A 22,770-nucleotide genomic window follows, 5' to 3' on the forward strand; every position below is an offset into this window, starting at 1 on the left:
AGTTGGCATCTATGATCTTTAGAGGATTGATTCTCAATTTTGGCCATTTTCAGATGTGGACTTCAACTCCCAGAATTCCCGAGCCAGCTGGCTGGGGAATTCTGGGAATTGAAGTCCACCCATCTGAAAATGGCTGAAATTGAAAAACATTGCTTTAAAGGCATCGGGATGTCTGTTTAAAGACACTGAACAGGGACAAAACTGAGGTTTTTAAGGTACCCCAAATTTTTATTTGAAGGGGAGAAAAACCCATGCACAAAATCCCCACAGCCTTTTCCAAGAACAGACAGCACAGCAGGTGTGTGTTTGTGTCTGATTTGGCATCTCTGGAGCAGCCACATGGTGAGAGCTAAGCATGGAGACAGGTGGAAGCCAATTTCCCCATATTTTCCCGCTGTCTGTTTAGCAAACCACCACACAGATGGGCCACGATGGCAGAATGAGCCTATGAAAGGCTCATAGGGAAGCGGGAGGGAGGGCTGCAAACTAGGTTTGTGGTTGGCAGATGGCTGGGAAGAGAAGTCGAAGAAACAGATCCCTGATGCAGAAGATCGCACCTGCATTCCCCAGGAATCTGGGATCCGTTAAATGTTCCAGGTCTGCTCATGGTTCCAATTGCATCCTTCAGAAAAGGGAAAAAATCGGCCTGACTGCAACTGTTTTTGCAGGAATCACAACAAAGCCCATTTCTGAGCAAATTCACTTTAGAATTGCTTCTATCGGCTCCTGAAGTGTCCCTCGCTCTGCGCAGGAAGGAGCAGAAAAGGCCGGAAGCCAGGGAAACTGAGGACAAAGCTTTAAAGACTGCATCTGCCTCACCGAGAGATCTCCTTTTTATGATATGTTATCAATACAAGTAGTCCTCGACTTACGACCATTCTTTCAGCAACTCTCTGAAGATATAATGAAGAATAATAATGAAAAAAGGGACTCATGGCCCCTCATGCCATGACCATCGCCGCATCCTTTGTGCACTGGGGAACGATAGTCTGCATTTACGACAGTCGCAGCATCCTGGATCATATAACTGACCCTTGTGACACCCCCCCCCGGGGAGGCAGCTCCTGGTAAGCCAAGTTAATGGGGGAAGCTGGATTTGCTTAGCACTTAGCAACCATAGTGATTTGTTTCACAACCATTGCAAAAAAGTCATGAAATTGAGCGCAACTCACTTAATGACCACCTCGCTGATCCCAATTGTTGGTTGTACATCGAGGACTATCTGGGTCCTACTTCTTTTTTTGCACAGTACCATCAAGCCATCAACAGACTATTTGAGGTGGGGGGGCAGAGGGCTGCCTTTGATCACTATGTGGCCCACCGCAGACCTCATGTCAAGGGTGAAAGGAGCCGGCCAGGTTTATACAATATGAATTAAATCAGTTGCTGTGATTAATTCACTGTCCTCAGCCATGGGGATCTGGCGAAGGAGACCAAATGGGATCTGGGTGTTTTGGCCTCCAAGGAGGAGAAACAACACCCCTAAAAGTTTGGGGAGTAGTCACAAAAATCTCAAGACAGAACAAAATCTTATACTCAGAACTGGACAATTAATTCATGTTACTGACATCATTGTCTACGTAGCAATGCTCACCAGAGGAGCTCCACGCTTAGCAGAAAAAGGCAGGTAGGACTTCAAAGGTAAAAGAGGTCTGGTGGGACCACTCCCAGGATGCGAATATAACAACTGAGGGACCCAGTTGCTCAAAGGGAACAGATGCAATAGAATAAGGGAGTTAGAAAGGATCTTGGAGGCTATCAGAAAGGCAGGAGTTCAAATATCTGGTGTAAATACTCATTTTTTCCCAGAAATCCAAAATGAAGGTGTGTGATGGACACCATCTGGATTAAAATAAATGGAGGGACACCACAGCGTCTCTTCTCACCCACCCGGCCCAGAAGAAGACGTGGTTGATGTCTTCCTAAGGTCTTCTTGCAAACCTTCCAATGAAGCTTCGAAGTCACAGTGACTTTAATTACTCAGATTCTTGATCTCCTTCAGAAAAAGGCACACGAGGCTAATCTGAACAGGAAGAGGTGAGAGGAGTAAGATGATTCTGGCATGCAGCAGGTCTTGATTTTAAGAGAAGCTGAAACTGAACTTCCTTGCCTACCTTGGATTTCAACAAACAGGTTTACTCAACTCGGAGAAGCAACAATGAGGAGGCAGGGGAAGGGAAAGGAATTCAAGACCAACGGGAGTTGACAAAGAAGGACTTGCTAAAAAGGGAACAGCAGACAAGTGAGAAAAAACAGAGGCTGGGAGACGGGCCAAGGTCGGATGGAGCTGCAGAAGGGATGAGGCCACCCAGGGATGCCAGGAGGATCTCTTCTCATCTCTGCTCAAAAGGAAGAGGACGGGCATTTCTGGCTGGTCAGAGAAGGCGGCAAAATGCTGACAGGGAACAGAGAAATAGAATTAAGAGACGAGGCTCCTTTGGGTTCAACTTCTCCAACAAAAGTAATTCCACCAGCAGATTGTGAAAAGTAGGATGAAGGACCTAACAGAAGTTTACAATGGAGAGCAACATGGCCAAGAAATGAATTTAAATCTCCAGGTCAGAAGGACTCCATCGTGGGGACTTGAAGATCACCTAGTCTACTCCTATATTCCCAGAGGAGAAAGTAGACCCCCCCTTTCTTTTTTACCCTCCCCACTCAAGAAGACTTCACACCCAGAGACTGACTGTCTTCAGGGGGTGGGTGATTATTTATAGCTTTGGGAGTGCCTTGATGTTGACTTTTTTAGCCTCTGAAATGGAGATGGGATGGTCTACCTGCTTTCGCCTTCAATTAGCTGAGGTGGGGACCCCCATCCCACCCAGGGAGGCCTACATGAGGGAAGAGTGGGTTTCGTTCTTTTTCTCTCCTCTTCTCTTGCCCTGGTTCCATTCAGCAGTTTCTCCAGTCTTCCTGCATTCTCCCAATCCATCTCTCACCAAGATAAAGTACAAGAATGTCGTATGGGCAGCCATGGCAGTCTCCACTTCAGTGGAGTTGCGTGGAGGAACCCTCAGAGTTGCCCTAGAGTGGGGCTACCAAACCTCCTCAGTTCCCTGGAGAGCAGAATAGAATAACAGGGTTGGAAGGGACCTCGGAGGTCTTCTAGTCCAACCCCCTGCTCAAGCAGGAAACCCTAGATCATTTCAGACAAATGGTTGTCCAGTTTGCAGCTGCCCATGTTTGCAAACCACTCGGTCTTCCCCGGATACCCGAGAAATTTTTAGATCAGGCCATAACTTGAAAGTGATGCAGTGATGACCAGAAGTCAGCTGGACTTTTGAAGAAGTCAAAAATCAATTTAACCTGATTTTGCTTTTCGTTGGGCAGTTTCCTTTATTGATAGCTGAACTGCTTCAGACATAGCTTGCTTTCTGTTTTGCTAGAGAAATGATTTCAACAAAATATCCCATGACATTCTGAGTAATAAGCTATTCAAGTGTGGGCTGAACCAATAATTGGGTAAATACACAGCTGCCATAAAAATTGTGCTCAAAGGGAGTCAATCAATGGTGCCACGCCAGGCAGGGTCAGAAGCACTCAGTCAGACCCCAAGCAGCCCCGTCTCAGACCCCCAACTCAGCAATATTTTTATCAAGGATTTGGACGAAGAGGTAGGGAAATGCTTATCAAATTTGCAGATGACTAAAAGGAGGAAGTTAGTCAACTGGAAGATAGAAGTAAAATTCAAAACAATCTCAGTAGGTTGGAGGGAGGGGCAAAACAAAAGAATTAGACATATGACTATTCATTTACTCACGGTTCAAAGTTATTTTCAAAGTGCTGAAAGAAGTGACTTATGATCAGTCCATGCACTTACAACCATCACAGGACCCCTGTGATGACATGATCAAAATTCTACTATTCTATTATTTAGAATGGAGAAAGGAAAGGAAAGAAGCAAAAGGAAAAAGAGACAACAAAAGAGGAAAGAGGAAAAAGAAAAGAAAGAAAAGAAGGAAGGAAGGAAGGAAGGAAGGAAGGAAGGAAGGAAGGAAGGAGCAAAAACAATTGTGCAGAATCAAAGAAAAAAAGAAAACAAGAAACAACTTTTACAGCAGTTATAAGTATAAATATAAAATAAAGATTTACTCCATGGTTACAGCATTATTTACATTTCCCCTATAATCTATTATTTTATTCCAGTCATATAAGACCCTTTTTTCCATTTCCTGCAGTGAGTCAGTGAGGGGCTACAATCACCACACAAATGCCCTGTCCCTAGTTAAAAGGGTCCCTTTTAGCCGCCTCCTCAACCTCCCTCACCTCCACTGCAGTCCTCTAGTTGTTGTCGTGCAGTTCGCCATAATAAATAATACATGTCAAGAGAAAAACTGTACTCAAAAACACGTCAAAGCAACATCCAAAATGCACTCCAACGGGAGACACACTCCGCAAAACCTACGCAGGTTAGACAAAGTTAGATAAAGTGGTGGGTACAAAAATACACACAGCTTCCGTGCAAAACAATTATCCGGTGAGCGTGAAAGACTCAGAAAAGTGGGACAGGGAGAGGGAGGACACAGACTCCCCCCTGAGCCAGGGATCAGGTCCCACGGGCGCATTTTCCCTTCCTTGCTTGAAGCCCCCCTTCAAAAGACTGTGCCACCATTCCTCCCCCAGCTGCCCATCCGGTGCCCGCAGGAGGAAGCATTACCTTTCTTCCATCGGGGGCATCTTTCTGAGTGAGCAGAGGGGAGGGTGGGAGCCAGGCCCCCCCCGGCCCTGCAGCCCACCGCAGCCCAGCTTCTTGGGCTCTGGGCCCCGAAGCCGCCTGGCTGGCAGAGGCCCTGCCAAAGAGAGCAGGCTGCCACTCGCTGCACAGAAAACCTGAAAGTCCACCCAGCCTCCCTGCCGCTCTCGCCCAGGTGAAGCGAGGCAGGCGGCGAGTACAGACACATCCAGGCTGTCTTGAGCAGCCTCTTGTCTCCGCACCCCACTGGGGAGGGAGGGCCAGGCAGCCCCACGGCTCTCCTAGGCGCCCCTCCCCTAGAGCCTCGTGGGAGAAGGAGCCCACCCAGACCGCCTGGGTCCCCTCGGAATGTCCAGGGCCCTGCCAGGGAGACTGGAGCACCCGTTGATGCTCCAGTTTGGGTGGACGGAGCGAAAGGGATGATAAAAGATCCAGCACAGGAAGCTCGTTTCATCTTTGAAGGACTGAGTAATCCTGGCTCATACAAGCATCGTGCTTCACATCCGCTTCGTCAGGGCAAATTTTAAGAACTATACCAGTGATGGCTAACCTTTTTGCTTTCGCATGCCAGGAGCAGGGGGGGGCGCGTGTGCCCACACCCATAATTCTATGTGCCCTGCCCCCATGCATGCGCACGCGACACCCCCCCCCCCATGCTCCTGGCATGCTAGGCCCATTTTTTGGTCTCCCCAGCCTCCAGAGCCTTTCTAGGAGTCTGGGGAGAGAGAAAAACGGCCCTTCCCAACCACCCTGCCAAGGTCCTCCAGAGGCAGGTAACAGCCTGTTTCTCTACTTCTGGTGGGCCCAGAAGGCCCAAAAATCAGCTGGCTGGTGCACACATGCACACCAGAGCGTTTCAACGAAGTCTCATTCATCATCTTCAGGCTGGTGTTTTCAGAGCCGAAAACACCAGCCTAAAGATGACGAATGAGACTTCGTCGAAACGTCACCAAGAGACTTCCAATTCTACGTGGGAGAAAACCCGAAGAACCAAAGACCTACATACAAACACCCGCGAAAACCTCAGAAAACATTATATATATTATGTGTATATATATGTGTATGTGTATGTGTGTGTGTGTATATATATATATATATATATATATATATATATATATATATATATATACACACATACACTGTACATATGTTATATATAGGTAGACTCCAATTTAAAATCATTTATTTAGTGACCGAAGTCACACCAGCAGTGAAAAAACGGACTTATGACCACTTTTCACACTTACAACCGTTGGAGCATCTCCAGAGTCAGGTGATCAAAAGGCAGCTAACTCATACTTATGACGGTCGCAGTGTCCCAGGGTCACGTGACCCCATTTTGAGACCTTCTGACAAGCAAAGTCGATGGGGAAGTCGGATTCACTTAACATCTGGGCTACTAATGTCACAACTGCAGTGCTTCCACTTCACAACTCTGCAAGGAAGGTTGCAAAACACGGCAAAATTCACTTAACAACTGTCTCGCTTAGCAACAGAAATGTTGGGCTCAATTGTGGTCGTGAGTTGAGAATGACTTACTGTGTCGTCCCCCCGACCCTTAGAAGGGAAAATGGAAGTGTGGATTATCCTTTAGTTCAGGGGTCTCCAATCTTGGCAGTTTTAAGGCTGGTGGACTTCAACTCCCAGAATTCCCCAGCCAGCTTTACTTTTGGATTTATTTGTGACTTAATTCAAGCTTTGCTGGCTGGGGAATTCTGGGAGTTGAAGTCCGCCAGGCTTAAAGCTGCCAAGGTTGGAGACCCCTGCTTTAGTTCTTTTGCAGCCAAATGTGAAGACAAGGACCCCCCCTCAAATCCATGTCTCCCTCCCCTCTCCCCCCCTTCCCGCCCCCTATTTTATTTACCTCTTAAAGCCAGTTCATGCAGGTCAGCGACCACATGGGACCCCTGGGAGGACAAGACCAGGCAAGGGAGCACTCAGACGTCTCAGTGGGATCTGCGAGAGAAAGAAGCTTCTTTGCAGTCGCCATTTTCACGGTTTTGCTTTGGTCAAAAGTCCCACCGCTTATAAAAAGAGAAATTTTATTTATTTATTTATTTATTTATTGAATATCTATAAACAGTAAATAATAAATTGAGTCAACTTGGTGTATCTGCTAAGACCTTGGCATAGAATTTAGATGTTTATGCTAGCCCTGCTTGTTGAAACAGAAAGGTCTTCAGGGCACGTCGGAAAGTGCGAAGATCTGGGATTATTCGTATTCCAGGGGGTATTTTGTTCCAAAGAGTAGGTGCCCCCACAGAGAAGGGTCTCTCCCTTGGAACTACTAGACGACATTGTTTTAATGATGGTACTATGAGTAGGCCTACTCTGTGAGAGCGTATTGGTTGGTGGGAGGTTATCGGTTGCAGCAGGTGGTCTTGTAAGTACTCAGGTCCTAAACCATGGAGCACTTTAAAGGTAAGAACCAACACCTTGAAGCGCACTCGGAAGGCCATCGGAAGCCAGTGCAGCTCGCGTAGAAGAGGTGTTACATGTGAGCGCCATGTTGCTCCCATAATTACTCGCGCGGCCGCATTCTGGACTAGTTGGAGCTCCCGGATGCACTTCAAGGGGAGCCCCATGTAGAGAGCATTGCAGTAGTCAAGTTGGGAAATGACGAGGGCTTGAGTGACTGTGCGTAATGAGTCCTGGTCTAGAAAGGGACGCAATTGGCGATTCAGGTGAACCTGATAGAAAGCTCCTCTGGCCACAGCTGTTATATGATCTTCTAAAGACAGTCGTGCATCCAGGAGGATGCCTAAATTGCGAGCTTTCTCTGCGGGAGTCAATGATTCATCCCCAATAGTTAGTGATGGGACTAACTGGCTGTACCGGGACGCCGACAGCCACAGCCACTCAGTCTTGGAAGGGTTGAGTCGAAGCCTGTTTCTCCCCATCCAGACCTGTACGGCCTCAAGGCACCGGGACATCACTTCAAGGGCATCATTGGGGTGGTTTGTGGTGGAGATGTACAACTGAGTGTCATCAGCATACAGATGACATCGCACCCCAAAACCACAGATGATCTCACCCAACGGCTTCACATAAATGTTGAACAGGAGAGGCGAGAGGACTGACCCCTGTGGCACCCCGCAAGTAAGGAGCCTTGAGGTCGATCTCTGTCCACCTATCAACACTGACTGCGACCTGTCAGAGAGGTAGGATGAGAACCACCGTAATACAGTGCCTCCCACTCCCAGCCCCTCCAACCGGTGCAGCATGATACCATGATCAATGGTATCAAAAGCCGCTAAGAGATCTAATAGGACCAGGATAGAGGAACATCCCCTATTCTGAGCCCTCCAGAGATCATCAACCAACGCGACCAATGCTGTTTCTTTGCTGTATCCAGGCCTGAAGCCGGACTGGAACGAGTCTAGATAGACAGCTTCATCCAGGTACTCCGGGAGCTGTCGTGCCACCACACTTTCGACAACCTTCGCTAAAAAGCGAAGGTTGGAGACTGGACGGTAGTTAAAACAGCCGGATCCAGAGAGGGCTTCTTAAGGAGGGGTCTCACCACCGTCTCTTTCAAGGTGGGAGGTAAGAATCCCTCGCTCAGAGAAGCGTTAATAATTCTCTGGAGCCAGCTACGTGTAACCTCCCGGGTAGCCAGCACTAGCCAGGATGGGCACGGGTCCAATAAACATGTGGTCGCATTCAGCTTCCCCAGTAACCTGTCCACGTCCTCAGGAGTCACAGTATCAAACTCATCCCAGATAATGTCCTCAAGATCTGCCCTCGTCATTTCATCCGAATTAACCCAGTTAAGAGTCCAAGCCTTCCCGAATCTGAGCGATTTTATCATGCAGATATTGTGCAAAATCCTCAGCTCGTCCTTGCAGAGGGTCTTCCCGGGCTCTCACCTGGAGTAGAGAGCGGGTAACCCTAAACAAGGCGGCGGGGCGATTATCTGCCAATGCAATAAGAGCAGAAAAATAGTTACATTTTGCCGCTTTTATCACCACTAAGTAGGTCTTAATATAAGATCTCACTAGTGTTCGGTCGGATTCGGAACGGCTGGCCCTCCAACCGCTCTCTAGGCGTCTTTTCCGGCGTTTCATCCCCCTCAGCTCATCAGAGAACTAAGGAGCTGGGTAGGTTTGACGCCGGGTCAAAGGCCGCAAAGGCACGACCCGGTCTAAAGCACCTGCGGCCATCCTATCCCAGGACGCCACTAGGTCTTCAGCCGAGTCATGAGCCAAGGTCTCAGGAAATGGCCCAAGCTCCATCCGGAACCTATCAGGATCCATCAGGCACCTGGGGCGGAACCATTTAATTGATTCTACTTCCCTGCGGTGGGTTGTAGTGGTCAGAAGGTCAAGCTTAAGGAGAGAATGGTCTGACCATGACAAGGGTTCGATGACCATATCCCCTATATCTAGACCATTCAGCCATTGGTCAGAGATAGATCAAATCCAGAGCGTGTCCCCCCATGTGAGTAGGGCCATGAACTAATTGGGTCAGGTCCATGGCCGTCATGGAAGCCATAAACTCCCGAGCCCCTTCAGACGTTTCACCAATGGATGGCAGGTTGAAATCTCCCATAATCAGTAGCTTAGGAGTCTCAACTGCCACCTCGGCTATTACGTTGAGGAGCTCAGGCAGGGCTGCTGATACGTGGCAGGGAGCCAGGTACGCAATCAACAGGCCCATCTGTAACCTTATACAGATACAGTCCCCGATTTTCAACCGTTCATTTAGTGACTGTCCAAAGTTACCACTGCACTGGAAAAAGTGGTTTATGATAGATCCTCCAAGTTACGACCGTCACAGCTTCCCCCCCCCCGGTGGTCACGTGATCAGAATTTGGGCCGGTGTTTAGGACAGGTGCAGCCTCCTGGGGTCTCGTGATCGCCACCTTCCAACATCCCAGGGGGCTTCCAACAACTAAGGCCAAGGAGGGAAGGGCATCGCAAAAAAGGTCATAAAATTCACCCTGCTTTGCTTAGCGACAGAAATTCTGGTTCCCCTTGTGGCCATAAGTTTAGGACTACCTCTAACACGTAGCAACAGAGTTGCTTTGAAATGGGATGGACAGCAAATAAATTTAATAAAGAAATAAAAAAAAATAAAGAAATAACCATCTGTTCCTGAGATGCCCTTTATGCCCAGAGGTTTCCCTTATCCCTCGCCTCTTGGGGGAAACCCGGGGCATGGGGCGGTGTCAGAGAAAGGGGCAGGGAGACAGGAGCCCCCACCCCCTGCAGGGAGACTACCCTCCCCACGCCATCCATCAATTTCTGGGGTGCCCTTTTTCCCTGGTTCTCAGAGGGAGACTCTACCCAGATCCCCAAATCAACCATAAGTACTTTCAAGCCAACCAACCAGGCAGATCTGGGGACCGGGAAGGAATCCAGGCAGATGCAGAGGCCAATCTTTAGAAAGCCCCAGGCCCCAATGGCCGTAGGGTCTCCCCAAATCTTCTATCCACGGAGGCTGGAGACATGCAGTCCCCCCACAGTTGGAGGGAGCTGGGTTGGGATCAGGCCAGCCCCAAAGGCAGAAATTACTCTGCTCTGTCCTGAAGGACTCCCTGGATGCCCCCCCCGCCGCCCAGCCCTGCCCAGGTTACTAAGCCACCTCATCTGTGACATCAGCACCCGCCACCAGCAGCAGGAGCAAAGGAAGGGAGCCTGGTTTTCAGAGAAGTCGTCCCCCAAGCTGTGCCCCAAAAGTGCCCTCCTGGTGCTGCTGCTTTCTTCTCCTGCCTGAGATGCACCTCAGGCAGTTTAAGGCCAGGCTCGGCTGCCCGGGATTGAAAGCAATCTGTCCAGGGCAGGAAATCAGAAGATCCAGGCGGTGCAAATGGGTGTAAGGTTGATTTCTAGTTCAAGCTCTCGACAAGAATCTGGCCAACTAACGGTCAAAGCAAACTGGCGGCAGATAAGAGTCAACGGAACTCAAGGTGGGCTGGACTTAGATCTCTTGTGGGCGCCAAGGGACTCGAGACTGGTGACTCGCTTGACCTCTGCCTCCCCCCCTCTCTTCAGCTCAGCCTGGTCCTCTCCTACACAGCCTCCTTAGTGGGTGAGGTGACCCAGGATCTGGCCAGGACAAGAGAGGCCCAGGCCAACCTCACGAGTTCCTCAAGGGGCAGCAGGCGCATCTGCTTCTCAGTCCCTTTCCTTGGCTCAAGTCTTAGGGGCCCTACGATACAGAGGTGCCCTCCATACTCTGCTACCCAGAAGGTCAACTTCAATAGGAGAGGCACTGCCCACCAGCCAGTAACACTGGACGCATTACACGTTTTTCTGCTTCTACCAACAAGGAGCTTCGCACAAGGATGCTTTTTACTGTTTTCAGACTTCAGGAGAATTTTAAATTTCAAGACAATTTCAAATTTCAGGAGAAATTTCCCCACTGTGAGAAGAGTTAATTAACTGTTAATTAACTTTGGGGTTGCCTCTCAAAGTTATGGCTGCTCCATCACTGGAGGTTTTCAAGAAGAGACTGGACAGCCATTTGTCCAGCATAGTATAAGATCTTTTGCCTCAGGCAGGGGGTTGGGCTAGAAGACCTCTAGGGTCCCTTCCAGTCCTAGAATTCTGTTTCTATAAATTGGGTTGGAGATGAGGAACCAGTCTCCAATCCTCAGGTACCAATGCAGGGAAACACCATCCGTGACAAAAAATTGCCATTTCACACATTCAAACCTGTCACGTGTTTGGTTACTATTTACAGAGTCTTCCGCTTTTCCTTGTACTTCTTGATCATAAAGATCACCCCGCTTGTGGTTTTTCAAACATGGAGGATGCAGAAAATTGCCCACAGACCACAGCATGCCACGCCAGGTCACAAGCACGGATGGTGTCTGGTATGACAACCAGGGTGTATCATGTGCACCCCGCTTTCCCAGCAGAGCTTGCAGAAGGGAGACCTGGAGGAAACGCGGCAGGCACAGAGGGCCCCCCCCCCAAGTTTGCTGCAGACCTTCTCCAGATGTTCAAAAAGAGCAGCCCAGCTCTGGATCCAGCCACCAGCAGCCACACCATCCAGGCAGCCATTACTGTCCTTCTGGAGCTCAGCTTGAAATCAGAGACCCAGCCACACTCCTGCAGCCGATGGGGAGAGGACCTGCGAGGGGGAAGAATGACTTCCTGCTTGGCAAAGCCGTCTCTCAAGGGAAGGTAAAGAAGCAGGAGAACCCCTGATCAGGGCTACGGGAAACGTGGCCTGTCGCCAAAGGGGAGAAAGGGGTGAAAATCCAATCCAAATTTCTTACATTGGTTTTGTTTCTAAGCAGCTGATGCTTGGGAGCCAAGCAGCCAAAGGCTGAGGTCTCCAAACAGATTCCAAGCTCCTTTGGCACCCTGGATCTTCCTGCATCTGTCTGTCCACCTATCTTCTATTTACTTATCCATACTCACCTGTCTGTCTGTCTGTCCATCCATCCAACTATTGTTTTACTCATCCATCCATCCATCTTCCATCTGTCCATCTGGATCTGTCCTTTCCATCCTCTCTCCCCGCTTATGAGGGGTCCTCGGTGCTCTCTGAGCTTGGTTGTTTTCTTGCAGATGTTTCATTATCCAAACTAGGCAGGAGTGGGTTCTACTTACCTTTACTACCGGTTCACAACGGGACCGCACGTGTGTTGGCGCTTCTGCGCATGCACAGGAACTTCCTAATCATGTGGGGGTCGGTGGGTGGAGCCTTCCACCGGTTTTACTACCGGTTCTTGCGAACTGGTCTGAACCGGGGGCAACCCACCACTAAAACTAGGTAACATCACCTAGCACTGATGATGTTACCTAGTTGGGTCATGAAACATCTGCAGGAAAACAACCAAGCTCAGCACTGAGGACCCCTTATTTCAATCTGGAGCTACAAATATTCTCCTCTCTCTGTCTGTCTGTCTGTCTAGCTGTCTGTCTATCTCATTTATTTATTTATCTATCTACCTCTATCTACCTACCTACCTGTCAAATTTACATGGCATCAGGCATGTAAGCAAGGCCCAGCAGGCAGCCTTGCCATTTCCAGAGAAGCTGCCCTGGTGGGGCTATCCGGGCACCACGGGTGGGACTGCTTCCTTGTGGTGCTGCTGGCCCTTCCAGCTTCTTCTTGTCTTTTCAGGGAGGGGGCACAAAATAACTTTTCCAGACTAAGTTGGGACTGAAGTTTGGGGGGGGGAACAACCTAGGGGCATTTTTTTGGGAAATAAAGAGAGCATAAAAAACCCTGAAACTCACACCCTCCACCCACTGTGGCAATTCAGCTCTGGCAATCCTTGCAGATGTCTTGGGATTTGTCAAAGTTGGAATTCTTTTTGTCACGCGACTTTCCTTTCTGCCTCTCCTGCTTCTTAAGCTCCCCTCCCTTTGCAAACAATTGGGAGTTTCTGAGGCCGCTGGCGCTGCAAGCCGCTCCTTTGTTGGTGCCCAGCGGATAAGTAAATTAAATAAAAACGGCTGGAAAGGAAGAAAAAGAGGAGGGAGGGAGGGAGGGAGGCCACTCTCCACTCTGAGAGCTTCCAGGCCCTTTTCTCCGTTGCCCCAACATGTAACAGCTGCTGGCCTCAAGGCACATCGGAGCTCCCCATCCCCCCCACCCCCACTGCTTCGCCATGCCCAGAAAGAGCTCCCCCCCCCCCTGCCAGGCCCAGAAGAGCATGCTCTCTCTGCGAATGTAGGGCCTGCAACCCTTCATCCATTGGGGGAAAGGCAGGAGGCCTCGGGAGGAAACCCAGCAACCCCAATTCTAACAAAGGAGATGATTTGTAGCTCAGGGCTGAAATGAGGCATCCTTGGTGCTCTCTGAGCTTGGTGGCTTTCTTGCAGACGTTTCATGACCTGACAAGGTAACATCATCAGTGCTGAAGATGAACCAGTACTGAGGATGTTACCCAGTTTGAGTAATGAAAGAAAACCACCAAGCTCAGAGAGCCCCAGGGATCCCAGCACCAATTCCGAAATGGCAGAGGAGAATTGAAAGGGTTGAGGAGGGTTTGGAGGTCTTCTAGTCCAACCCTCTCCTGCTCAATGCCATTCCAGACAAAGGGCTGGCCAGTCTCCTATTGAAAACCTTCAGTGATTGAGCACCCATATTACATCCAGCCTGTTTGGGCCAGAGCACTCAGGAAACTTTTTTCCCTTTCTTTTATCCTGGCATGGAATTCGGAAAGAAATTTGGATTCAGCTCTGGAGCTTCTGCAGGAAATCATAGTTTCTTGCCTACCCAAGAACTACAGACCTGAGATCCCTGGGAAGATGCAACCCATTAATTTAACTGCACATTCTATTTCTATTTTCTATAAAAAGGCTCCAAAGTGCTAATAAAAAGGCCTCATAAGAAATAAACTGCAAAGGAAGGTCGGGAGGTAAATAGAGAGTTCCAGGAAGCGAGAAAGTCATTTCTTTCAAACCTGCTGGCACCACAGATGATCCTCAGGAAAGTCCATGCACGACTTGGACCTTCTCCTGCCATACACACCATCTGGGAATAGCCATTTGTGTGTGCACACACTTTTAATAAATTATTACGGTATTGTTTACTTGCAATTCTTAGTGCCATGCACATTAAAGGGAGGAACGGGAGAGAGGGAGGAACGAACGTGATGCTGGCTTGGGGGTCAGCCAGATTTCCCAACTGTTCCTCCCCCTCCACATTCCAGGGTCTTGATCTGACTCAGAAGGTTTCTCAAATTAATTCCAGATTTAAAGGCAAGAGTGCTTTGCTGCCGCTTTCCATTCCTTTGCACGGAAGAGAAAACTGTAGCAGGAAGAGTGAAAGCTGCTAGAATTCCAGGGGAAATCCGATGACAAAAATTTCAGGCTCAAGATTCAAGCAGAGCATTAAGTCTGGTGTCCTTCATCAATGCTGTTGGATCTTCTAATTTTATATTTTTTGTTAACACCTTTGTCTGCTGATTATTAACCTTGAAACCTGCTATTCTTCTGATTTGCCCATTAATCTTTCAATTCCCTTTAAAGCAGAATATCCCAGCCTTGGCCCCTTGAAGATGTGTAAACTTCAATTCCCAGAATTCCCCAGCCAGAACAGGATTTTCCAAACCCAGCACTGTCATCTGCAGAAGTCCTTAACTTATTATAAATTTACTCCACATAAACTGTCTCAGTTCCTCTGTAATTCTCAGCAATATTTGTTTTCTTAGATATTCATCTGTTTTTCTCTAGACAGAGGTCATTTCCTTTATACAAATTGGAATATCAATAAAATGTTTTTTCTATGTCTGCATTTTGCTGGAGAGACTGGCTAAGCCAGGGGAAGAAGTCAAGTGGGGAATTAGCTTGGAATCATTACGAAGGCGCAAGAGAGCAAGTCCCACCCTCTCTGAGTATCTTGCACCTTATCTAGTCTGGCCCAGATGCAAACTACCAATCTGGGAAGATTCCTGTGAAATAGGCATAGAACAATAAAGTAGCTAGTTTGAACTCTACACACGTGAAACTGGTTGTTTGCGCCTAACATGCCATTAGTATAATATAGTATCTCCCTCTTGTAACTTCATTATTATTTTATTTTATTTTATTGTAATTTATATGCTAGCCACTTCCCTGGTTTATTTACAAAATCAAACTTTTTTGTTTTACATAATTGATTATTTCCATTTCTCTTAAAAGTTAAAAGTTAATTTGTTAAGAAATATTTATCTTCTCTGGAAGCATCTTTAATTTTTCTTCTTTTCTCTTGATCTCTCAAAATTGCTTTGTGTCTTTTCTTGACTCTTCTAAGTTCACTATTATGTTGTATAATAATATCTAACAAAAGCTTTTCTTACATCCCAAACCATTCTTAAATGTGCCTTTACCTTATTTATCTTCAAAAATTACAATACACTATTGTCTCTTTTTCTAGCAACTTTTAGTTTCCATCTAAATGAATCAGATTTCCTTTTATGAACCAAAGTTACAAGACTATGATCCAAAATCATCTTGGATAATATATCTACCTTAGAAAGCTTAGTAGCCAAGGCCTTTGAAATTCAAATCAGGTCTGTTTTTGAAAGGGACCTCTGTCTTTCAGAAAAGGAGGTATATTTTTTTGAATTGCCATTTTTTTATCTCCATGTATCAACCGGTTCTAAATTGCCCACCAAATCAAAGACTTTTTTTAAAAAACTGCCTTGGGTGATTTTAATATTTTTCTCAGAAGTTCTGTTCAGTTGTGGGGAGATCACTCCACTCCATCAAATGCCAATTTTCGTGAGCAAAACCCATTAAACATAAGACATTTATAAAACAATATTTTGTTCTTATTTGGGGCATAAATTCAGTATCAAAGTCTTAGGCAAGTTAACTATCGAACATCCAAATTGTGTCACCAAGAAAGTGATGTGACAGTCATAACTTTGAGGATAGGTCACCATTGTAACTCCACTGTTAAAGAATAGCCGTACGTTGAGGACAGTCTTCTATTCAAATTTACAATCCCTGGATTTTTGTTGTTCTTGGGAGTTATGGATAGTCAGCTAGAAAAGATTTGTGGAAGATTGTTTCTGTACACAGTAAACAAGATTATTGTTTGCACAAAAATGGAAAGATGCAGCATGACCCACAATGAAGGGATGGTTGAGGAAGACTATGGGACTTGCCGAGATGGCTAAATTGACTTCTTTTATCAGAGAAAAGACAATATTTATGTTTATTGCTGATTAGCAAGAAACAGAAAAAAATGAAATTATGATTTTATGGTTCTGATGACTAGACAGGCTAAATTAGAAAAGAGGTATGTTATAACCATAGAGTAAGTGGTAAATATTTCATTGTAATTATAACTGCAGTGAAGAAGATTGGAAACTATTTCTTGGTATTTTTTCGTTTGTTGCATTTTTAGTTTTCTCTTTGATTTCTTTCCATTTCTTTTTCTTACTTTATGTTAGTTGGTCTTAGTTTTTAATCTTCCTTTTGGGGGAAAAAATAATTAAAGTTATAGGAAAGATTCCGGTCATCCAAGAAAAAAAGAGGGAAAGAAACAAGGGGAAAGGGGAAAAAGGAAAGCAGAAATTCTGCCCTGGCGTGGATCCATCCGCTCAGCCTCTCTCGGCTTTCGTCCGCACGGATGTGGCTGGCTGAGCGCATTGTCCCAAGAGGGAACACCATGCCCTGCAGGGGGGGCTTTGAGGAGCCCCAGAACAGAGACAGAAAGTTCCTTGTAGCGGTGCAGGGAAACTAGGTTATCCCAGGCAGATTTCACAGTCTGCTGTTTGCCGTTGGCTGAGAAACGGTGTCTGCACAAAGGCAGCCATTGTTGCCTCTTGGAACGTTGCCACCACAGAGGGAATTAAAGCCCCCGTTACCTCTCTGGCTAGCGAACACCATCCCTTCTTCAAAGCTTCGGCCTTCCGGCTTTCCAGGATCCTGGAGATGTTTTGCAAACACCAGCCCTCCAGGCAACTTGGCTGACAGGACCTGGATTCACACAACATGCTGGTCTCCAAAACCTGGCTTTACTGAAACAGGCAGTCCTCAATTTACAACCGTTCATTTAGTGATTGTTCCAAGTTACAGCAGTACTGAAAAAAGTGACTTGTGATTGTTTTTCACACTTTTTTCATGTGATCTCCTTTTGGAACCTCCTGACAAGCAAAATCAATGGGGGAGCCACATTTGCTCAACACAACCGTATTACTAACTTAACAACTGCAGTGGTGATTCATTTAACAAGTGTGGCAAGAAAGGTTGTAAAATGGGGCAAAACTCACTTAACACCTGTCCCGCTTAGCAATTGGGCCTCAACTGTGGCCGTAAGTCAAGGACTACCTGTAGTTGTATTCACATTAAGACCCCAAACCTGGTTTAATGAAAGTCACTGTCTTGCATTAAGACCCCCAAGCCAAGTTAGTGAAACACAATCCTCATATTCACATTCCTCGCTGCCTGCCAAGACATCACACCTTTTCCGATTTAGGGTCTTAACGGTTCATGCAAGACCTCAAATAACCCAAACCCATTTTAGCAGAGCTTCTCAGCCTTGGCCTCTCTAAGCCGTGGGGACTTCAACTCCCAGAATTCCCCCAGCCAGCATGCTGGGAAATACACCCCCTCTAAACCTCACTTCTATTTAGGGCTGCTAATTATAGTTTAAACCCCAAAATAACTTAGCCTTTTATTTTTTTCAAAGAAGCATTCATCGAATAAAATAGCAGCGTCTGCAAAAAGGTAACCCAGCCGGGCCTTTGAGAGCTCTTCCTCCAGAGCCGTGCCCCCATTTCTTCCCAGCTGCAGCACAAATACGTGTCTTCCCACCCCCCACCGGCCAGCCGCCCCCCAGCCCCCAGGCCACTGCTGCCTCCCATCTCAGCCCCTGAAGGAGACAGGCTGAAGCCATCCTGAACAGGTGAGGAAGTTGGGGCCAGAATTTCTGTTGGTAAGTAAGGTGGTTGTTAAGTGAGTCAGGCCTGATTTTATGAGTTATTGCCACCGTTAAGTGAATCGTTTGGATGTTAAGCAATACCAGATTGCAACATTCCCAGGTGGGCAGGTCACAAATGGCGATCCCATGGCTGCAGGACGCTGCAACCATCATAAATATTGTGAATTTTGATCACGTGACTGTGAGGACGCTGCAGTGGTTGTAAGTCTGAGGACTGGTCATAAGTCACCTTTTCCAGTACTACTGTAACTTTGAACAGCAGAGTTTTAACTAGCAGGGGCCAATCCTAGCAAAACTGATTTAGAAAGAGAGCAAAGGACAAAATTGTGTGGAACAAGAATAAATATGTCTGGCATTTAAGCCAAATCTGCAAAGGTTATTTGAAAACTCTGAGTATTGCAGTGAAAATAGCAAAGCGCTGAGTGACATTTTGCAGACTCACAACTGCTGACATTCTGTGATGGGATTTGTAGTCCAGCCCTTCTAGGACATGCCTGGCTGGGAAAGGCTGCTATCGTGGAGAGCCTTGTGTCTCTGACATTTTGACATATGTGCTGTTTGTAACACACATAAATTATATATAATATATGGCCATCGTAGTAGAAAGAAAATCTCATGATAGATGCATGTCGAGAGAGTGCGAAGGGAGGAGATCCCAGCACAAGAGACAGAGAAGAATTCAGTCAGGGCTGCAAAATGAAATTGAGGAAGCAAAGGCTGTTGCCCCTTCTGGCACACACAACAGCAGAGGAAAGGGGAAGCCTGGGGCGGGGGGGGGAGGGGCTGCTGACCGACTTCATTTCTCCAGCCCTCCCATGTCAATGCATGGAGCAGCACCGGGCAGTCCCTAATCAGAGGCAGCCAAAGGGGGACCAGCAGTAGCTCCATGAAGGATGGATGCAAGTGACCCTCACGGACACTTTTCTCTCTCTCTCTCTCCCTCCTTCCTTCCTTCATCCCTTCCTCCCTCCTTTCCTCCTTATTCCCTCATCCCTTCCTTCTCTTTCTCCTTCCTTCCTTCCTTTTGTCCTTCCCTCTCTCCTTTCCATTCTTCCTTTCTTCCTCCTTCTCCTTCCTTCCTCTCTTCCCTTCTTTCCTCTTCTTTCCTTCCTTCCTTTCTCCTTCCTTCCTACCTTCCTTCTATTTCTCCTTTCTTCCTCCTTCCCTTAATCATCTGACTACTTGGGCTGAAGATATTGACCACTTGACCCCAGACCCCATCTTATTGGCCACTTCAGCCTGCCTCTAGGCCAGCCCCCTCCCCTGCCTCCTTGACCCCTCTCCCACCTAAAACACAGTGGCTTCTCAATACATCAAGGTAGCCCTTCCCTGCCTGCTCCCCCCTCTCCCCCCCCCAGCTGGATTCCTCCATTCCCAACCGGACAAAGCTTCTGGCTGAGCCAGGACATGCCCCTTCCCCACAACCCTCCCCCCTCCGGCTCTCAGAGAGGAGGGGGCTGCTGAGATCAGACAGAAGACCAACTTGTAAGCCGCCCTGAGTCTCCGGAGAAGGGCGGCATATAAATCAAAAACAAAAAACAAAAACAAAAAACTACCTGTCACTGAATTTAGGGAGAGGCGCCTGTTGCATCGCTGCATTTCATTAACCATCTCTGTCCTGCCACACACACACACATACAATGACCTACCCCACCCCATGGATTTTTATATCAAATTTAGTGGCTCCTCACCTCTTCCTTTACCCCCCAACTCCAGATTCAGCTCTGGCTTCCCCACAGAGGATCCACCCCCAAAGGACACGAGAGCCTTAATTAAAACTAATGTGTGGGGAAACTCCCTGATGCGGGAGAGAAACACGTGCGTCTAAATTCCTGCTCATCGGCTTTTGTAACCCGTTTCTAAAGCTCCAGAGATGCCCAGCAAAACAAAAAAGCCCGCATACATTAAGATACCTCTCATGGCTGGGGAAACCCTTCAGAACAGCAGCAGCAGCAGCCAAATAAATTTCTGCCTGCCTCCAGTGCAGCTGGAAAAACACAACCAGCCAAATTCCTCCCATTGTTCATTGCAACTATTTAAAAAGCAGAGACAGAAGCTGTACCTGGCAGTTGGGAGGGATGCAGATCCGGGATGATGGGGTGGGGTGGGGGGACGAGACAGCGGGGGTGGCAAAGGCTTCTGGCCGGCGGCCACAACCGCTTCCCCGGGGCGACAGGGAAGCCAGCCGGCTCGACAGCCCTGCGAAGGAAACTCCCTCCGTTGTCCGAGGAGCCCATCCCTGTCACCGCCGCCTGCTAGTTATGCCGAGGGAACATCATGGGGTTGCCATGGCGACGCTTTACCTCCAGCAGCGGTCCAGCCTCTGCCTCCCAGATCATCCCAGGCATCCGTCGGGCGGCTGGGGATCACCTGGCTCCTGTCCAGATGTGGCATCCAGCAGAAGGACAGAGAGGGGCTCTCCTCCTCCACACGAGGGGCCTCCTCGCCACTCACCCCTGGGAAGACACGGCAGGCACCTCATTAATTCTTTGCCCGCCTCACGCCACATCGGCTGGCTGCCAGATGTTCTTCTAGGCAGTGTCTCCCGGAAGAAACTCCAGCCCCCACCGCGCAGGGCTGGGCATGATACAAGGACCTCCTGCCCTGCTCCCTGGGAAAAGGTGACCGGGGGGGGGGGATTTTCTGTGTTTGATATGGAAGGAAATGTGCCCACTTTGGATCCTAAAATCAAATAAAGATCCATAAAGAGATTTGCAGCTCAGGAGAGAAAGGAGGGGTCCTTAGTGCCCTCTGAGCTGGGATGTTTTGCACCGATGATGTTGCCTAGTTTAGGTAATGAAAACAAGAAAAACAACCCAGCTCAGAGAGCACAAGGACCCCCCCCCCGAAACAGACCGTTTGCATCTGGAGGAGAGACAAAGGGACCCTCAAATTCTGGGTGTGCAACCATCATTCCAATTACCCATTTTGCCTCTTGGTAATACATTTCATCTGCCTTTTAAAAGTCAGTAACATCAAAATAGGAATAAAAGAAACGTAGCTGAAATCAGGGACTGACCAGCCATCTAGGTACGCTGCAGGTCCAGCAGAACCAAACACATCACGATCCGGGCACGATGGTTTCTTCTATCAATCCCGGATAAAAGCATGTTAGTTTCTTAGCTAACCAGACTGATCTTCCTTGAATCCTAGGCCCTCCCTCCACCCGAGTCTGGGCTGTACGAGGGAGATGAACAAGGCAGAAAACAACGTCAGGTTTTCTTAGGCAAAGGAAACCGTCTCAGGGCTGATCTCGGCTTCCCTCCCACGTGCTAATATTCTGCCATGTTTTTGGTGAAAATAGCTCCCCGATTCTTCATAGAACAGAGTAATGCAAGCCTGGTATAGGTAGTCCTCGAATTATGACCACGATCAGGGCCAAAATGACTGTTGCTAAGCAAGACGGTTGCATAGTGAGTTGTGCCTGAGTTTACAACCTTTTTTGCCTTGGTTGTGAAGCAAATTACTGCAGTTGTTAAGTGAATCACATGGTTGTTAAGTAAATCCAGTTTCCCGCCCCTCCCCCCATTGATGTTGCTTGTGTGAAGGTCCTAAACGGCCGTCACGAGCGCCTACATTTTGATCATGTGACCGCGGGGAATACTGCAACGGTCATAAGTGCGAGGACTGGTTGTAAGCCACTTATTTCAGCAATATAATTACAAACAGTCGCCAAATGAATGGTTTTACGTTGAAGATTACCTGTATGTCTCATTACTGCAATGAGAATCTGGATAATCTCTTCTTCCAAACAGACCCCTTGGACTACAATACCCAGTATCCACTGGAGCGTCAGGAAGCTCTCTCCTGGCTCAGAGCCCAAGCAAGGCTACATCCCCAAGAAATTCGGGGCAACGAAGACGTTCATATGTCAAGAGAATGAATGAGGGCTTAAATGCAACCCCACAACAGACCAAAATGTTAAAATGGAGCCATTTAGCTCCCTGGGACAAATATGGTTTTTTTTTTGTTTTGTTTTTTGCCTCTACAGTCCTCCAAGAAAAAGAGATGAAGAGAAAGAGAGTGAATGAAGGGAACATCAGAGGACAGCTTCCCAAACTGTGATTGGTTGAAGTAGCCCACTCAGTGTGGCCTGATTGGCCAATCAGGGAGGAACAGAGCAGGGAGGTCAGGAAGAAGCCTCTGCTCTCAGCTAATCACCATTTAATTAACCATAGTTAGACAAACCCTAATACAGTGTTTCTCAATCTCAGACACTTTAAGTTGTGTGGACTTCAACTCCCAGAATTCCCCAGCAAGCATGGAGAATTAGGGAGCTGACTAGGGAATTCTGGGAATTGAAGCCCACCTTAAAGTGGCCAAGTTTGAGAAATACTGCCCTATGGCATCACAATCTGTGATCCTTGGCAGTACAGTATGGAGTGCTGGCTAGCTCTAATTGGTGATTACTTCACAAAATTAAGTGCCACAAGAAAAAAATATTGTTTTTTTTCCTAACACCTTCATTTGGTCTGGTGAAAGTGAACACTTTAGTTTAGAACACAAAATCATAAGGCTGGAAGGGATCTCAGAGGTCTTCTAGTCCAACCCCCTGCTCAAGACAATATACCATACCAATCAGAAGGCATCCGGTCTATTTTTGAAATAATTTTCAAGAATTATTTTGAAAACTTTCAAAGTGGCTTTCCAAGGAGAAGAGAATTTCAGAGACATTTCCATGGGTGGCCTCTAGTGAGGAGGCAACTGAGGTGTTTAGTGCACATGCAAACACCTGT

The 22,770-nt window shown here is 47.5% G+C and overlaps 1 protein-coding gene across 14 annotated transcripts in view; it reads right to left on the reverse strand.

The window, feature by feature from the left end:
- Positions 1–22,770, reverse strand: part of SEMA4A (semaphorin 4A) — a 58,351-nt gene that overhangs the window by 29,857 nt on the left and 5,724 nt on the right. For 4 of the 14 annotated variants that reach the window (XM_034427032.3, XM_034427038.3, XM_034427037.3 and 1 more), the window contains exon 2: positions 6,558–6,649. The exons of 1 other annotated variant lie outside the window; for it this stretch is intronic. The gene's annotated coding sequence lies outside the window, so the exon portion shown is untranslated. Of the gene's footprint in view, positions 1–4,657; positions 5,160–6,557; positions 6,650–10,024; positions 10,602–12,618; positions 12,771–19,947; positions 20,060–20,096; positions 20,568–21,053; positions 21,203–22,770 lie in introns of those variants that run through there. 9 more of the 14 variants (XM_087880832.1, XM_034427033.3, XM_034427034.3 and 6 more) reach the window with 9 other exon arrangements.

This window comes from Pantherophis guttatus, chromosome 18, assembly GCF_059756535.1.
Source record: "Pantherophis guttatus breed Tessera chromosome 18, ASM5975653v1, whole genome shotgun sequence".
Classification (NCBI taxonomy): Eukaryota; Metazoa; Chordata; class Lepidosauria; order Squamata; family Colubridae; genus Pantherophis; species Pantherophis guttatus.